The sequence below is a fragment of the Syngnathus floridae genome, chromosome 8 (assembly GCF_059516105.1).
Source record: "Syngnathus floridae isolate MCC-2025c chromosome 8, RoL_Sflo_1.0, whole genome shotgun sequence".
Lineage (NCBI taxonomy): Eukaryota > Metazoa > Chordata > Actinopteri > Syngnathiformes > Syngnathidae > Syngnathus > Syngnathus floridae.
The window spans coordinates 16,053,309-16,071,364 of NC_142420.1; the positions used below are offsets into that span (position 1 = coordinate 16,053,309).

Here is an 18,056-nt window from a genome sequence, read left to right on the forward strand (position 1 = left end):
TTGTAAGTAAAAATGTTTGCTAGTAGAAGCAACGATTCCCATAGGAATCAATGTAAAAGCATATAATGCGTGCCGGACTATCCCAAAAGTCACACTTTTTGCCCTATTACTCTGCGTAAACCCGACAGGAAACTAAAACACCAATTTTATTTTGGGTTATTCAAGATTCAAGAGTTTTTTATTCGCCATGTTTGAGCGTGCCAAACAAGGAATTTGACTTCGGTAAATCACAGCCTCTGTTCAACATTTAGGTGACTAACAACAACACTAGGAGACCAGGCTGCAATGGATGCAGAGAGGACACATAGTACAAACAGTGTAGACAAAAAAGGTGTGGATGTTATTGCACAGTAATGACTCTGAGACTCTAAGAGTGGTGTGAGTTCATCAGAGCGACAGCCTGGGGGAAGAAGCTGTCTCTGTGTCTGCTGGTTTTAGTGTACAGAGCTCTTTAACGGCGTCCGGAAGGGAGTAGTTTAAACAGGCTGCAACCTGGGTGCGAAGGGTCTGTTGAGATGTTACTTGCACGTTTCCTGGTCCTGGACAGGTACAAGTCTTGGATAGATGGGAGGTTGATTCCAATTATCTTTTCTGCAGTCCTTATTGTCCGTTGCAGTCTGTGCTTGTCTTGTTTGGAGGCCGATCCCAACCAGACAGTGATGGAGGTGCAGAGGACAGACTGGATGATGGCAGTGTAGAAGGTCTTCAGCAGCTCCTGCGGCAGGTTGAACTTCTTGAGCTGTCTCAGGAAGTACAGCCTCTGCTGGGCCTTCTTCCGGACCGAGTCTATGTGGCCGGTCCATTTCAGGTCCCGAGAGATTGTGGTTCCCAGGAACTTGAAGGTGTCTGATGAGAGAATAGTATTACTGCGGATAGTGAGGGGTGAAAGTGGTGAAGGGCCTCGCCTGAAGTCCACTGTCATCTCCACGGTCTTGAGCGGGTTCAGGTCCAGGTGGTTTTGGCTGCACCAGTGGACCAGCCGCTCCACCTCCTGTCTGTACGCAGTCTTATCACCGTTCTGGATCAGTCCGATGAGAGTGGTGTCGTCTGCATACTTCAGGAGCTTCACAGAAGAGTCACTTGCGGAGAAATCGTTGGTGTAGAGGGAGAAGAGCAGTGGGGAGAGGACGCACCCCTGAGGGGCTCCAGTATTGGAGGTTAGGGTGTCAGATGTGATGCTCCCCAGCCTCACACGCTGTCTCCTGTTGGTCAGGAAGCTGGTGATCCACTGACAGGTGGAGGCAGGCACCGCAAGCTGGGTGAGCTTCTGTTGGAGGATGTCAGGAGCGATGGTGTTGAACGCCGAGCTGAAGTCCACAAACAGGATCCTGGCGTACTTTCCTGGGGTGTCCAGGTTTTGCAGGATGTAGTGCAGTCCCATGTTGACCGCATCATCCACCGACCTGTTTGCCCGGTAGGCAAACTGGAGGGGGTCCAGCAGGGGGCCCGTGACATCCTTCAGGTGGTTCAGCACTAACCTCTCGAAAGATTTCATGGCCACAGATGTCAGTGCAACAGGTCTATAGTCATTCAGACCGTTGATGGCGGGCTTTTTGGCCACTGGAACGATGGTGGAGCTCTTGAAGCACGCGGGCACCTCACACAGCTCCAGGGAACGATTGAAGATCCTTGCAAAGGTGGGCGCCAGCTGCTCAGCGCAGACTTTCAAGCAGGAAGGTGACACGCCGTCTGGGCCCGGTGCCTTCCTGATCTTTTGTCTCCGGAACATCTGGTGCACTTCCTCCTCGCGAATTTGGAGTGCGGGCGCGGCCTCTGCAAGAGAGAGAATCGGTGACCACGGTGATGGAGGTGTGGACAGAGCAGCTGTGGGGGGAGGTGAGTATGTGGATTGTGCTGCAGGAGGTCCCGTTGTGTGGGAGGACCGATCAAACCTGCAGTAGAACCTGTTTAGCTGGTTAGCGAGCCTTGGGCTCTCCACAGGACGGGGGGTTCGTTTCTTGAAGCCCGTGATGCTCTGCAGGCCTTTCCACACTGTTGAGGGATCAGGATTGGCAGAGAGGTGTCTCTACAGGCTCTCCCCGTAACACCTCCTGGCTTTCCTGACCTCTCGGTTCAGTGTGTTTCTGGTCTGCTTGAACAGGTCCCGGTCGCTGCTCCTGTAGGCCTCCTCCTTGACTTTGCGCAGCCTCCTAAGGTTCGGTGTAAACCAAGGTTTGTCGTTGTTGTACGTGCAGAAGGTCTTAGTCTGCACACACAGATCCTCACAAAAACTGATGTATGATGTGACAGTGTCAGCGAGTTCATGCAAGTCTGAATTTGCAGCTTCAAAAACTCTCCAATCGGTGCAGTCAAAGCAGGCTTGGAGGTTCTGCCTTGACTCCACTGTCCACTTCCTGACAGTCCTCACCACAGGCTTAGAAGTTTTTAGTTTCTGTCTGTAGGCAGGGATCAGATGAACTAGACAGTGGTCCGAGAGTCCTAAAGCTGCACGAGCCACAGAATGGTATGCATCCTTAATTACGGTGTAGCAGTGGTCCAGTGTCTGTGCCCCTCTGGTGGGACACGTTATGTGCTGTCTGTATCTGGGGAGTTCGTGTGCGAGGTTCGCCCTGTTAAGATCACCCAGAACAATGATTAGTGAATTTGGTAGAAGTTTCTCCATGTCTGTCACCTGGTCAGCCAGCATCTGCGTGGCTTCACTCGCACGTGCGTGTGGTGGGATGTAAACAGCCGCCATGACGATCGAGGAGAACTCGCGTGGTGAATAGAACGGCCGGCAGTTTATGAAAAGTGTTTCTAGGAGAGGGCTGCAAAACTCTTTCAACACCATGACATCGGTACACCAACGTTCATTAATGTAGAAACAGAGACCACCTCCCTTTGATTTTCCGGAGAGCTCCGCGCTGCGATCTGCACGCGTTAGCCGAAACCCAGCTAACTCCATGGCGTGGTGGGGGGTTCGTTCGCTAAGCCACGTTTCAACAAAACACAGCGCGGCGGATCTGCTGAAGTCCGTGTTCCTTGAAGTGAGGAGCAACAGTTCGTCCATCTTGTTCGCCAGGGAGCGGACATTCGCCAGATGAATTGACGGTAGGGCAGAACGGAACCCTCTCTGCCTCAGCTTTACGAGGGCTCCGGCTCGTTTTCCGCGTCGCCGCCGTCGCGCTAGCTTGTATAGCACCGCTGCTCCGGCTAAAATCTCCGACAAACAGTCTGAATCAGAGAGAACAGGAGAGAAAATACCAGAAGAAGACTGACCGATGTTTAACAGTGCTTCTCTAGTAAAAGTAATCCGGGATGGACAGCAGAAGACACAGAAAACACACAAAATAAGACAAAGAAACAGAGAGCGACTCACCGTGGCAGCCATCCGCGGCGCCATCAGATGACGTAAGTTTTCAAACCATTATAACAAAAACTAAATGCCACTGTATTCTTGACCTCCTAGCTTTGCTTAGGGAAGGGAAAATCGGTTCCTATTTTTTACACTTGCTTAAAAATACCCCCGAGAAGACAGGAAAAACTCAGGCTAATAGATCATTGTATGCTTCCACGTGTTCTGCCTTCAGAATTGTTTTCATGATGTAAGAAATGTTTTCTATGTAAAGAAGCATACACAATGGTAATTTGTCGTTCGGAAGCAAACCGGAAATGTATTTTGAAATGCACCGGAAGCTGCGCATGTTTTTGTTGAAGCGACGACAACTGATGAGTTGAGAGACGTTGGCGTTACTCGCGTCATCTAAGCGAATATTTCTCCTCTCCTTATGCTCACAGAATCAATGGCTGTAAGTTATCAATGTTTTATTGGATAACTTTATTATTGTTTATAAGATAAGAAGAAAACTTATAGAAGAAAGTGTTTGTTGTTTCACTTGCAGTTTCACTCGTTTTGTTTAACACTGAATAGAAATAAAGGGAGCAAGACGCTCTGAATCCTGGCTCAAGTGTTCTATACACGAGTTTGGCTGGCTGATGAACTGTGACAACGTACATGAAGTACATAACGCACAGGGAGATCAGTACAGTGAAAAAGCCGTACCACAGTGAGTTGAGGAAACAACGAAAAGATTCAAACATGGCCGCCGAAGATGTATCCAGTGGTATCGACATGGAGACGGTGGACTTTGAAGAGAATTCACGTCGACCTTCATCTTCCAAGTCATCAGTCCACAGTCGATCGAGAGCTAGTGCTAACGCCAAGCGCTCGTCATCCTACAATTCGGTTCTGGAGGCAGCTGCGAGAGCCAGAGCTTTGGCTGAAGCAGCGGCAACCAAGGTAGCCTATTCAAGGAAGCAGTTGGAAATTAAAAGGCAACGAGCTAGACATAGATTTAGAAGAATTAGAAATTGAAAAGGAAGCAGAAGTGGCACGGGTGAGAGCAGAAGTTTTGGAAGCAGCTGCAGATATAAAAATGAAGATGTGCTAAGCATAAAAAGTAATTTGCCAGCACATGTGTCTCAAAAACGCGCTGAAGATTATTTGCAAAGCCAAACACAGCTCAACGCACAGTCCCAACAGTGGAGTCTGGCGCCGCGAACCCACGCATAGTCCACCACCTGCGGCAGCTGAGGAGAGGTCCTCACACAACGTCTGCAGACCATCAGTGAATAAGGAACGTGAGGTAAAGGAGCAGTTCCAAGAGGCAATCAACACTCCGTATTATGGCCCCCCATTTCATGGGCCAGTCAGACCTTGTGAGCACAGCCTCCTACGACAGTCATCACCCACATCTACGACACCACCACGCATGGATGACTTCAGGCCTTTGCGTGATAACCTCAGGCCTCTTCAGAGTGACATCGGAACCCCGACTCAGTCTTTACATGCAGCAAGGCACACATCTGCCCCATAGCCACCTGACAGTCCACATATGCAACAAGGTCGGTATTCTCCTCCTCATGTTAGCCCTCCACACATGATAGACTTCTCCAAGTTTCTTGCTCGCAGAGAATTAGTGACTACTGGCCTCACAAAATTTGATGATATGCCAGAGAATTTTAGGGCATGGCAGTCCTCATTCCTAAATGCAACACAAGGCTTAGGTTTATCATATAGTGAGGAGCTGGACCTCTTGGTGAAGTGGCTCGGTAAAGACTCGTCTGAACATGTAAAGAGGATCCGTGCTGTTTATGTCACCAAGCCCAAAGCTGCTCTACAACTGTCCTGGGATAGACTGCATGAATGCTATGGCGCACCAGAAATAATTGAAAATGCCCTGTTCAAAAAAGTGGACGATTTTCCCCGTCTGTCTGCTAGAGACAACACGAAGCTAAGATTGCTCAGTGATCTCCTCATGGAGCTATTAGCAGCCAAAAACGATGGATATCTTCCTGGCCTTGCATACCTCGACTCGCCTCGTGGGATAAAGCCTATCGTGGAGAAGTTACCGTCAGGCCTGCAGGAGAAATGACTCGGTGTAGGCTCAAAGTACAAGAAGCGCTACAGGACATCTTTCCCTCCCTTTTCGGTTTTTGTGGACTTTGTGTATGGCCAAGCCAAGGCTCGAAACGACCCAAACTTCAGCCTGTCCATCAGTAGCCAGCCCTACGGCAAAGGTGAGAAAGCTCCATTCAAGCCAAGTGAATTTAAGACTGCTGTACCTGTGCGCAAAACAGACGAGTCTGGTACCACTGATGCAAACACCTTAAACTCTACGGACGATGGAAAGGAAAACAATGATCCAGCTCGTTATTGCCTTGTGCACAAGAAAACACAGCCATTGGAAAAAAATGGCTGGCTAAGCAAAAACATTAGAGGAAAGAAAAGACATTCTTAAAGAACATAAACGCTGTTTTAAATGCTCCGCCCCAAACCACCTTGCCAAGGATTGTCAGGCATCATTGAAATGTGGTGAGTGTGACAGCCAAAGACACAGCTCTGCGATGCACAAAGACACCTCTCTGCCTCCCGATCAATCGGCCCTTCCACAAATAGACACAGTGGCACAAGGCAATTCCCCACTCGAAGTGACGTCACGATGCACTAAAGTTTGTGGCAAGGGCAACCTCCCACGTTCATGCTCAAAGGTGTGCCTGGTGCGCGTCTTCCCTCGGGGACAGCCAGATCGCTCTGTCAAGATGTATGTCATACTTGATGATCAGAGCAACCGCTCACTGGCCCGCTCTGAATTTTTCCACCTTTTCAAAGTCAAGAGCAGCCTTACCTGATGAAGACCTGCACCGGTACCACAGAGATGATCGGCAGGAAGGCGGCGGGTTTTCAGATCGAAGCAGTGAACGGAGGTGTGTGCCTAGACCTTCCATCTCTCATTGAGTGCAATGAAATAATGAATAACAAATCTGAGATTCCAACTCCAGAGGTAACCCTCACACATGCGCACCTGAAACATCTCGCTCCTCTCATTCCCAAGCTGGATCCTGATGCAGAGATGATGATCCTGTTGGGGAGAGATATGATGCGTGAACACAAAGTGAGAGATCAAGTCAACGGTCCTCATAACGCACCTTTTGCCCAGCGCCTGGACTTAGGCTGGGTCATTATAGGCGAAGTCTGCCTGGACAACGCCCACAAGCCAACCCTGAGCGTCTTCAAAACTCATGTGCTTCAAAATGGACGTCCGTCACTTCTCATTCCTTGCCAAAACAGCATCAGTGTGAAAGAGAAACCATGCTACAGCGGGGAGGACAAGCATAGCCAAACTACACATACATTGAAAGCATTGCCAGTCGAGGATCAGCTCGGGCAGACTTTTCCAACAAATAGACAGTGACAACAAGTGCGCCATGTCCTTTGAGGACGAATTCTTCTTGAAAATTATGGAAAAAGAAGTCGCCCAGGATGAAAGGAATAACTGGGTAGCTCCCCTCCCATTTAAGTCACCTTGACCTCGGCTCCCAAATAACAGAGCGCAAGCCCTGTCTCGTCTCAGCTCTCTACGGCGCGCTTTGAGAAAAAACGCTGATATGAAAGAGCAGTTTTCCTCCTTCATGGAAAAGCCTTTTTGAAAACAACCATGCAGAGATTGCCTCATCCATTGACGACACAAAAGAATGCTGGTACCTGCCCTTTTTTGGTGTGTACCACCCCCAGAAGCCTGGGCAAATACGGGTCGTGTTTGACTCAAGCGCCCAACTGAACGGCCTCTCCCTCAACTCAGTGCTTCTCACAGGGCCCGACCTGAATAACACTCTGCTTGGCGTGCTGCTGCGTTTCAGGAAATTCAAGATTCAAGAGTTTTTTATTCGCCATGTTTGAGCGTGCCAAACAAGGAATTTGACTTCGGTAAATCACAGCCTCTGTTCAACATTTAGGTGACTAACAACAACACTCAGGACATGTGAAGAACGAAAGATATTCTCAAACACCCCCTGATCTTAAACTGATCTTAAACTCCCAAGAGGGCAAGGAAAAACTCAAAACTCCAGCTAGGGGAAATGAGAAACCTTGAGAAGAGACCACAGATGGGAGGGTCCCTCTTCTAGGATGACCAGGCTGCAATGGATGCAGAGAGGACACATACCGTAATTTCCGGACTATAAGTCGCGTTTTTTTTCATAGTTTGGGTGGGGGGGCGACTTATACTCAGGAGCGACTTATATATGTTTTTTTTCACAAATTTTTACTTGATCATTAAGACATCACTTACAAGTATAGTTGACCACTTCCCATGTTATTTTTAGTATAGTTGATCACTTCACATGCTTTTATATCTTTATCTTGAACATATTCAAAACATAAAAAATAGAGAAAACATCAAATAAAGCAATTAACACTTTAAAGCACCATATCCAAGTCCACTGTCTGCTGTATGTACACTTGCTCCATTTTTGCTCCTCTTATATTTATTATTATTATTTGTTTATTTATCATTTATTCAACACTCTTATTTATTCATTGTTTGTGCCTTCTTTTTTTTTGTGTTGCTTGTATGCATATGTGTACTATCTCACAGAGGGATAGTGGAAACGTTATTTCAATCTCTTTGTGTGTCTTAGTATATAAAAAAAAAATCGACGATAAAGCAGACTTTGACTTTGATAAAACAACCAAAAAAAATTATATTTTCAGACGAAACTGGATGAGGGCGCTCTAAATTTCACCGTTGGCCGTGACTCATCAACTGGGTGGGCTTAAGAAAAATGGCACCAAAAAGAAACTCATATTTTGCAGGTTACAAACTTCAAGTTGTAAAATATGCAGCTGAAAACAGTAATCGAGCAGCAGAAAGAAAGTTTGGAGAACCGTGATGTACCAATGGATTACTATTTCAAGTGACGTCAGTAGCGCGGCGGTTGTTTACATACAAACGTGCCCACATAAGGACTTCCGGCATCATTAGCGGTGATCATTTCTAAGTGACACGGAGGACAAAGAGTTTGAAGGAATTAAGGATTTGGAGTGACATAGAAGGTTTGAAAAACTATTATGGCTTTTACGCACGCCCGGTCCTACTCTACTGAGTCGGGGGCCGGCGGTCGGCCGAGTGGCTGTCCGCGAACAGTGCGCGGGGCTCGGACATGGCCATTACGCACGCCCGGTCTGTCTGGAAGTCCACGCCGCCACACGCTTGGAAGTTTGTTTTGTTTAATAAAGAGCCGTTTACCAAACCCACGTCTATCCTTGTACTTTGTTAACGCTATAATATAGTAGATCTGTGGAATAAAGACGAGGCTGACGTCAGGGCGCACGAGCGGCGATGTTGACAAAGAACGAGTAATTTGATCGATGGATTTAATGGAATTAAAGTGCACGGATGGTTTGATAATATTATTGGCTTGTATTATAGTTATTTAAAATATAGTTTATCGTTATATGAGCCTGTGGAATATTTTGAAGTGCAAGCGCCCTCAGCCGTGCGCACCCATTGTTGACAAAGAACGATCGATGGATTTAATGAATTGGAGTGACACCGATGGTTTTATAAACATGTTATTCATGTAATATAGTTGTCCTTAATCACTCTATATGTTACGTCAGGCCCGTTCCCAGCTCTTTGTTTGAGTTTGTCACATTAGCATACCTATCGTTTAGCCTGTTGTTGCTATTTAATGAATTGGAGTGACACCGATGGTTTTATAAACATGTTATTCATGTAATAGTTGTCCTTAATCACTCTATATGTTACGTCAGGCCCGTTCTCAGCTCTTTGTTTGAGTTTGTCACGTTAGCATACCTATCGTTTAGCCTGTTGTTGCTATTTAATGAATTGGAGTGACACCGATGGTTTTATAAACATGTTATTCGTGTAATAGTTGTCCTTAATCACTCTATATGTTACGTCAGGCCCGTTCTCAGCTCTTTGTTTGAGTTTGTCACGTTAGCATACCTATCGTTTAGCCTGTTGTTGCTATTTAATGAATTGGAGTGACACTGATGGTTTTATAAACATGTTATTCATGTAATAGTTGTCCTTAATCACTCTATATGTTACGTCAGGCCCGTTCTCAGCTCTTTGTTTGTGTTTGTTACGTTAGCATACCTATCGTTTAGCCTGTTGTTGCTATCGTTTAGCCTGTTGTTGCTCGTTCATGACTGTTTTTGGTGTGGGATTTTGTCGAATAAATTGCCCCCAAAATGCGACTTATACTCTGGAGCGACTTCTATATGTTTTTTTTTCACTTTTTGAGGCATTTTATGGCTGGTGCGACTTATACTCCGGAGCGACTTATAGTCCGGAAAATACGGTAGTACAAACAGTGTAGACAAAAAAGGTGTGGAAAGCGGGATGTTATTGCACAGTAATGACTCTGAGACTCTAAGAGTGGTGTGAGTTCATCAGAGCGACAGCCTGGGGGAAGAAGCTGTCTCTGTGTCTGCTGGTTTTAGTGTACAGAGCTCTATAACGGCGTCCGGAGGGGAGTAGTTCAAACAGGCTGCAACATGGGTGCGAAGGGTCTGTTGAGATGTTACTTGCACGTTTCCTGGTCCTGGACAGGTACAAGTCTTGGATAGATGGAAGGTTGATTCCAATTATCTTTTCTGCAGTTGTTATTGTCCATTGCAGTCTGTGCTTGTCTTGTTTGGAGGCCGATCCAAACCAGACAGTGATGGAGGTGCAGAGGACAGACTGGATGATGGCAGTGTAGAAGGTCTTCAGCAGCTCCCGCGGCAGGTTGAACTTCTTGAGCTGTCTCAGGAAGTACAGCCTCTGCTGGGCCTTCTTCCGGCCAGAGTCTATGTGGCCGGTCCATTTCAGGTCCCGAGAGATTGTGGTTCCCAGGAACTTGAAGGTGTCTGATGAGAGAATAGTATTACTGCGGATAGTGAGGGGTGAAAGTGGTGAAGGGCCTCGCCTGAAGTCCACTGTCATCTCCACGGTCTTGAGCGGGTTCAGGTCCAGGAAATATCTCATTGCTGTCACTGCGGACATCCAGCAGATGTTTTATGGATTCCTGGTGAGGCATGAGCACAGAGATTACCTCAGATTTCTGTGGCACAAAGACAATGACCTGTCTAAAGAGGTTCAAGAGTACCGCATGCGGGTACACGTCTTCGGCAACAGCCCATCGCCTGCAGTAGCCATCTATGGACTACAGCGTGCTGCCAAGAAAGGTGAAGCAAGGTATGGCACTGACACAACAGTTTGTTCATAGACATTTCTACGTTGATGATGGACTCGTGTCACTGCCCACCGAGTCTGCTGCCATAGACCTGGTGAAACGTACCTGTGCTTCACTCGCCGAGTCTAACTTGAAGCTGCACAAAATTGCATCAAACAGTGTCACTGTGATGAAAGCTTTTGAACCTGAAAAACTGGCCTCCGGCATTAGAGAGCTGGGGCATAATGATGATTCTCTCCCTGCGCAGAGGAGCCTAGGCTTATGCTGGGACATTAACACAGACATGTTCACCTTTAACGTAGCCATTGCTGATAAGCCTTACACTCGCCGTGGGGTGCTGTCAGTTGTCAACAGCGTCTTCGACCCGCTGGGTCTGGCCGCCCCAGTGACCATCAAAGGCAGGCTGCTGCTGCGAGAGCTGTCCAGTGGGGTCCAGGATTGGGACACTCCACTCCCTGACGAAAAGGCGTGCATGTGGGAAACATGGGAATCATCACTCAAAGAGCTGAGCAGCCTCCATGTGCCCCGCTGCTATGTTTCTATGTCACTCTCGGAGCCAAGGTACACAGAACTGTGTGTTTTTTGTGATGCATCTAACTGGGCTATAGGGGTGGTTGCATACTTAAGAGCAGTCAGTAAGGAGGGCCATTGCAAAGTGGGATTTGTAATGGGAAAGGCTAGACTGTCACTGCAGCCGGAGGCTACGATCCCACGACTCGAGCTCTGTGGTGCCGTCCTGGCTGTTGAGCTGGCAGAGTTGATCTTGAGTGAACTGGACCACAAACCAGACGCTGTGAAATTCTACTCCGACAGCAAGGTGGTCCTCGGATACATCTATAACGACTCAAGGCGCTTCTTTGTGTACGTGCACAATCGTGTGCATCGTATTCGCCAAACAACCTCTCCTGAGCAGTGGCATTATGTGCCATCGGAACATAACCCTGCTGACTTAGCCACCAGGTCAGTACCTGCATCACAGCTGATGGACACAATGTGGTTCGTAGGACCCGACTTTCTTCACAAGACTCCTAAGCTGGACACACGCATTCAGTTCGATCTGATAGAGCCTGGAAAAGATGTGGAGGTCAGACCGCAAGTGACAGCTTTACTTACGCACATCGAAACCAAGCAACTTACCTCTTCAAGATTCCAGGGTTTTTCAAAATGGAGCTCCTTGCTGAGAGCCGTTTCCTTTCTGATACATCAGATGCGTTCTCACAAGTCAATCTCCACCTCAGACTCAACAGACACACCACAGCATGCATGCAAAGGCTGGCATCAGTGCAGCGGACCTCACACTCATGAGGAGCTTGCAGCAGCCAAGAGACTCATACTAGAGACTGTCCAAAGAGATGTATATCCAGATGAATACGCTGCTCTTAAAGCACACAAAGAAGTCTCTAACTCAAGTCAGATCTTGACCCTGGACCCCTACATGTGTGAGGGCCTGCTGCGGGTCGGAGGGCGCCTCAGGCATGCTTCTCTCGACTCAGAGATAAAACACCCAATCATCCTCCCGAAGCAAAACCATGTCACCAGGCTGCTTGTGGAACACCATCATGCAGAGGTAAAGCACCAGGGGTGACAATTCACATAGGGAGCCATCAGGGCAGCTGGACTATGGATTGTCGCTGGCAAAAGGCTGGTCAGCTCTGTCCTCTATCACTGTGTGACATGGCGTAAGCTGAGAGGGAAGGCGGAAGTGTCGGCAATAATCAACGCCAGGCCGTTGGTCCCTATTTCATCAGACCCCTCTGCTTCAGTCTTGCTGTCTCCTTCAATGCTACTGACACAGAAGCCAGGCCTGCTTGCTCCTCCGGGCGAGTTTGCGGGAAAAGACCTTCTGAGAGGCCAGTGGAGGCAAGTGCAGGCGCTGGCGAACGAATTCTGGAACCGTTGGAGAAATGAGTACCTGAGCACTCTTCATCCAAGATGTAAGTGGCACAGGACACACCGAGACCTTCAACCTGGGGACATTGTGCTGCTAAAGCAAACTCAAGTGCCAAGGAATGAGTGGCCGATGGCTATGGTCATATCCACCTCCGAGAGCAGCGATGGAAAGGTCCGAAAGGTTGAGGTGAGGACATCATCCCAAGGCATCTCGAAAACTTACCTGCGGCCCATTTCTGAAGTGGTCCATCTCATGGAAAAGGCGGATTAAAAGTGGACTGAGAAAAAGGAAAGTAGTTTCAAAGGTTAGTGGCATTACATGCCAGACGGGGAGTGTTCTGCCCTCAGAATTGTTTTCATGATGTAAGAAATATTTTCTATGTAAAGAAGCATACACAATGGTTATTTGTCGTTCGGAAGCAAACCGGAAATGTATTTTGAAATGCACCGGAAGCTGCGCATGTTTTTGTTGAAGCGACTTGACAACTGATGAGTTGAGAGACGTTGGCGTTACTCGCGTCATCTAAGCGAATATTTCTCCTCTCCTTATGCTCACAGAATCAACGGCTGTAAGTTATCATTGTTTTATTGGATAACTTTATTGTTTATAAGATAAGAAGAAAACTTATCGAAGAAACTAAGCGTGTTTGTTGTTTCACCTGCAGTTTCACTCGTTGTGTTTAACACTGAATAGAAATAAAGGGAGCAAGACGCTCTGAATCCTGGCTCAAGTGTTCTATACATGAGTTTGGCTGGCTGATGAACTGTGGCAACGTACATGAAGTACATAACGCACAGGGAGATCAGTACACCACGTACTCCCTGCAATGTGCACGCTCACGTACTCATCATCATTACTTTTTAAATGAATGAGTTTTCTGACTGAAAATACAAACGTCTCTTTAGACGTCAATGTGCTGAAAACGTGACTTGGCACCTTCCTATCATAAAAAACGTGACTTGGCACATGAGTAACTGGTTGATTCTCCCATAATGTACATAATTAATTCATGGTCCAAAAAGAAAAGTTGTTAGTTGTGTGCATGATAGTTATTAAAAAGGTAATCTAATTATGTTTGTTGAAACAAATTGTCTTGTAAAACTTACACCACAGCTGAAAAAGGTGTGTTGATTGATGACTCTTTGGTTTGTTATACGTATTTCGTCCCAGTTCTTTATCTTTAATGCTCGCAATGCTAATAGTAATTACTAGGAGACTATCGGTATCAGCGTTTGACAACAGTGTTGAAGAGTTTTTGTGACAACATTTGCACACATCAGCATCACAGGCACCAGCCTGTATTGTAGACATAATACGAGAGATTTCTGTTCCAGTATTTGACACCAGCCACTGGTAGCGTGTAGCTCCTGCTTATTTGCAGCTGTTCAAATATCAAAAGTCTTCTGAGCCTTCTTTGGCTTTGATGTGTTGTCACTCTGTTTACATAAATTAACAATGTTCCTGGCCTTAAATGTCACCGGGGCAAGAGGAGGCCTGGCCCCTCAAATAAATGTTGTGCCCCTCAAACTAAATCCCCCCAAATATATTATATTTTATATATTTGTTCATTATCTCAATCCCTTCTCCTCTGCTCTGCTTTTAATGTCTAAATGCCTTGCTTCCCCTCTCAAATATAAAATATATATTTTCCTGAATTGGAATCCTTGACTTATAAATCATGAGTCTTGGACCAACCAATTCAAGAATTCAATCCATCATTTGAATCTAATGTGTAACCGCTGATCGTACCGCAAAGCATCTTAGAAGCATGTGGTGTGTTTGCATTGATGCATTCGAGCCATGCATGTATGCACACATGCAATTGTTTATAGGGTAATAATAATTGGGGCCCCCATGCATTTCTTGTGCCCCCCTAAAGACTGAGGTCTGGTGACGGGTCTGTTCACAAATAGCCATTCTGTTCCAATACAATTCCTGTTTCCGTTTTTGTGCTGCAGCTGTACTCCATATGTGTTGATGATGGCGATGACGATAGATCAGGCGTTGGGAACCTATGGCTCGCAAGCCAGATATGGCTCTTTTGGTGACGTTATTAAAAAGAATACATTAGTACACTCAGAAAATCATTGATCTTAATTAAAATACTTGCATTTAATTGTATCTTGCCTATTGTTTTTTTTAAATGGTATGGCTCTCACGGGAAATTATTTGTAAAAAATGGGCATGTATGGCTTTGTCCGCCAAAAAGGTTCCCGACCCCTGCGATAGATGATAGAGGGACAGATGTTTTGTATTTGTTGGAATGTTCCCTCGCATTACTCTGGCACTGGCGCCCACTGAGTCGTGCTAATTTTGCGCCAACTCACTGTCGGCAATGTTTGCACACCCCAAAACCTTTTCTATTACCGCTGGTGTTAGTGAATTAGAGATTGTCTATCAATGAGGCTCATGAACATATAGGTGGGCAACTTTGCCACCAGTTACCTCATTTAAATGCACGCAAATACCACTGGCGCACAGACACATTCTGCTTAAAATTGTAGCTTGTGAGTTATTTCACCATCTGCATTATTTTCTTTTCATTTATCTGAGTTTGAACAATCTTTTACAGTCAAACCTCGGTTTTCGACCACAATCCGTTCCAGAAGGAGGTTCGAGAAGTGAATCGGTGAAATTCCGAATCTATTTTTCCCATTACAAATAATGGAAAAAAAAATAATCCGTTCCAAGACTAAAAATAACGCCTTTTTTAAGCATTTTTTCATTTGCGCATTTTTGTCCGATCGCGCAACTGCAGCGCACCGCAGAACGAGCAACCGTAGTGCGCCGCCGACCGTGTAACTGCACTGCGCTGGTCGCATTATTGTGACAGAGCCGTTGCTGAAATTTAGAAAATATTTTTAAAGTCCTGATGTTCTTTCCAAAATTTAAGTGGACCGATGTGCACAGGGAGCTTAATTTGGTCTGATCGTGCAACCGCAGTGCGCTGGGCGCTCACTGTCGCATTGCTTTAAGAGCGTCTTTGTGTTTTAGGATGGCTTTACTGCTCCCACTTGCTTTCTTTGGAGGCATGATTAGGGGTTAATACAATCCTCAAAGTAACGAAAATACAATAACGAACGGAGTCAGTCGGCATACGGGCCGCGCGGTCGGGTTTTCTCGGGTCCTTTCGGCTAATCTCGCGAGGTTCGACCTCCAAATTTTGTTCGACAACCGAAGCAAAAAAATCTCGAATTTCTCGTTTGAATTCCTATTTGTTCGAGTACCGGGACGTTCGAAAACCGAAGTTTGACTGTATTTTGAAAAATTGACAGAATATTCTCCCACACCTTGATGACGGGAACATAACATAACCTTCCTTACTCATTAGTTATATTGTTAGCGCGATGGTACGTATGAGGATGCTGCTATAAAGTTGCATAGGAGCACAGTGGATTCACGTTTATTATTCTATTATACTCTGGTGTTCTCATACAGAATTCCTTCATGGAACTAAGGGATGAAGGGAGTGTTGGGAATATGGTGTTTATGTGGTAACGCACTTTCCTTGTTGTTCTTCCCATTTCATGTTTTGTGAGTATGTTCAGTAAAGTATTTTGCAACACACTTTCTGCGTCTCTTTTCCTTTGACACCACAATACCATTGTTTTTATACCGGTCGTATCATTTTATTTTGTTGTATTTATCCACCACACCTTAAAACTCGATCCGTGAAAATATTGTCTTATAGCAGAAGGGAGGAACACATCTTTATTCCATGACTGTCTGCCAACAACTGAGGCTAAAGACAGTTCATCAAATATACAAAAGAGCATGAGCACAAAGGACAAACATGTCACCCCACCCCTAACTGTAGGCCTGCTGAGAGAGGCCTGGTACTGAGGTCCGTCAGAGTCTGCCAATGATCCGGTCCTTGGTGCTAAAAAGGTTGGGGTTGGATGCTATCTCTTTGCTCCATTTTTACCAGTTAGCGCCACACAAAAAGTGACGCAGTTCTTAATGAATTCGTACCTCAGTGTACAAACCGGATTTGGTTCAAGTTGGGAAATTGTGTAAGATATAAATAAACCCAAGATACAACAATTTGAAAATCCTTCTTATCCCCTATTCAATTGAATACACTATAAAGAGAACATATTTAATGTTCAAACTGATAAACTTAATTGTTTTTTGCCAAATAATAATTAACTTTGAATTTCATGGCTGCAACACTTCCAGTAGAAGTTGGGAAAGGTGGCAAAAAATACAGAGAAAGCTGAGAAAAGCTCATCAAACACCTATTTGGAACATCCCGCATGTGATCAGGCTTATTGGGTGCCATGATTGGATATAAAAGGAGCCTCCCCAAACATGCTCAGTCATTCACAAGCAAGGATGGGGCGAGGTTCACCACTTTGTCCACAACTGCGTGAGAAAATAGTTGAACAGTTTAAGAACAACATTTCTCAAAGCAAAATTGAAAGGAATTTAGGGTTTTCAACATCTACGGTCCATAATATGATCAAAAGGTTCAGAGAATCTGGTGAAATCACTGCACGTAATCGCCACGGCCGGAAACCAAGACTGAATGACCGTGACCTTCGATCCCTCCGACGGCACTGCCTTAAAAACCGACATGAGTGTGTAAAGGATATCACCAAAAGGGCTCAGGAAAACTTCAGAAAACCACTGTCAGTAAATACAGTTCATCACTACATCGGTAAGTGCGGGTTAAAACTCTACCATGCAAAGCCAAAGCCGTTTATGAACAACATCCAGAAACGCCGACGGGTTCTCTGGGCCCGAGCTCATGTAAAATGAACTGATGTACAATGAAAAAGTGTTTTGTGGTCTGATGAGTCCACTTTTCAAATTGTTTTTGGAAACACTGAACGTTGTGTCCTCCGGACCAAAGAGGAAGCGGACCATCCGGACTGTTATCAACGCAAAGTTCAATGGCCAACATCTGTGATGGTATGGGGGTGCATTAGTTCCCATGGCATAGGTGACTTACATTTTTGTGAAGGCAACATAAATGCTGAAAAGTACATACAGATTTTGGAGCAACATATGCTGTCGTCCAAGCGACGTCTTTTTCATGGACGCCACTGCTTATTTCAGCAAGATAATGCCAAGCCACATTCTGCACGTGTTACAACAGCGTGGCTTCGAAGTAAAAGAGTCCAGGTTCTCCCCTGGCCCGCTTGCAGTCCAGACCTGTCTCCCATTGAAAATGTGTGGCGCATTATGAAGTGTAAAATACGACAGGGAAGACCCCTTGGACTGTTGAACAACTGAAGCGGTTCATCAAGCAAGAATGGGAAAGAATTCCACATGAGAAGCTAAGAGAATTAGTTTCCTCTCTTCCAAAACGTTTATTGAGTGTTATTAAAAGGAAAGGTGATGTAACGAAGTGGTAAACATGCCCTTTCCCAACTTCTACTGCACGTGTTGCAGCCATGAAATTCTAAGTTAATTATTTGAAAAATAAAATAAAGTTTATGGGTTTGAGCATTAAATATGTTGTCTTTGTAGTGTATTCAATTGAATATAGGTTGAAAAGGATTTTCAAATCATTGTATTTTTTTTATTTATTTATTTACATTTTACACAATTTCCCAACTTCAACCGAATCCGGTTTGTACATAAAAGAACTGGGGCCAAAACGAACAAAACATATGAAAGTATGAATCAGTTTGTGTCAAACATTTGCTTGGCTTTTTGTACTGTTTGTGTTTGA

The 18,056-nt window shown here is 45.6% G+C and overlaps 1 protein-coding gene across 6 annotated transcripts in view; it reads left to right on the forward strand.

Annotated features, from left to right (window-relative positions):
* ifngr2 (interferon gamma receptor 2) overlaps positions 1-18,056 on the forward strand; it is a 100,477-nt gene that overhangs the window by 51,183 nt on the left and 31,238 nt on the right. The window lies entirely within an intron of this gene.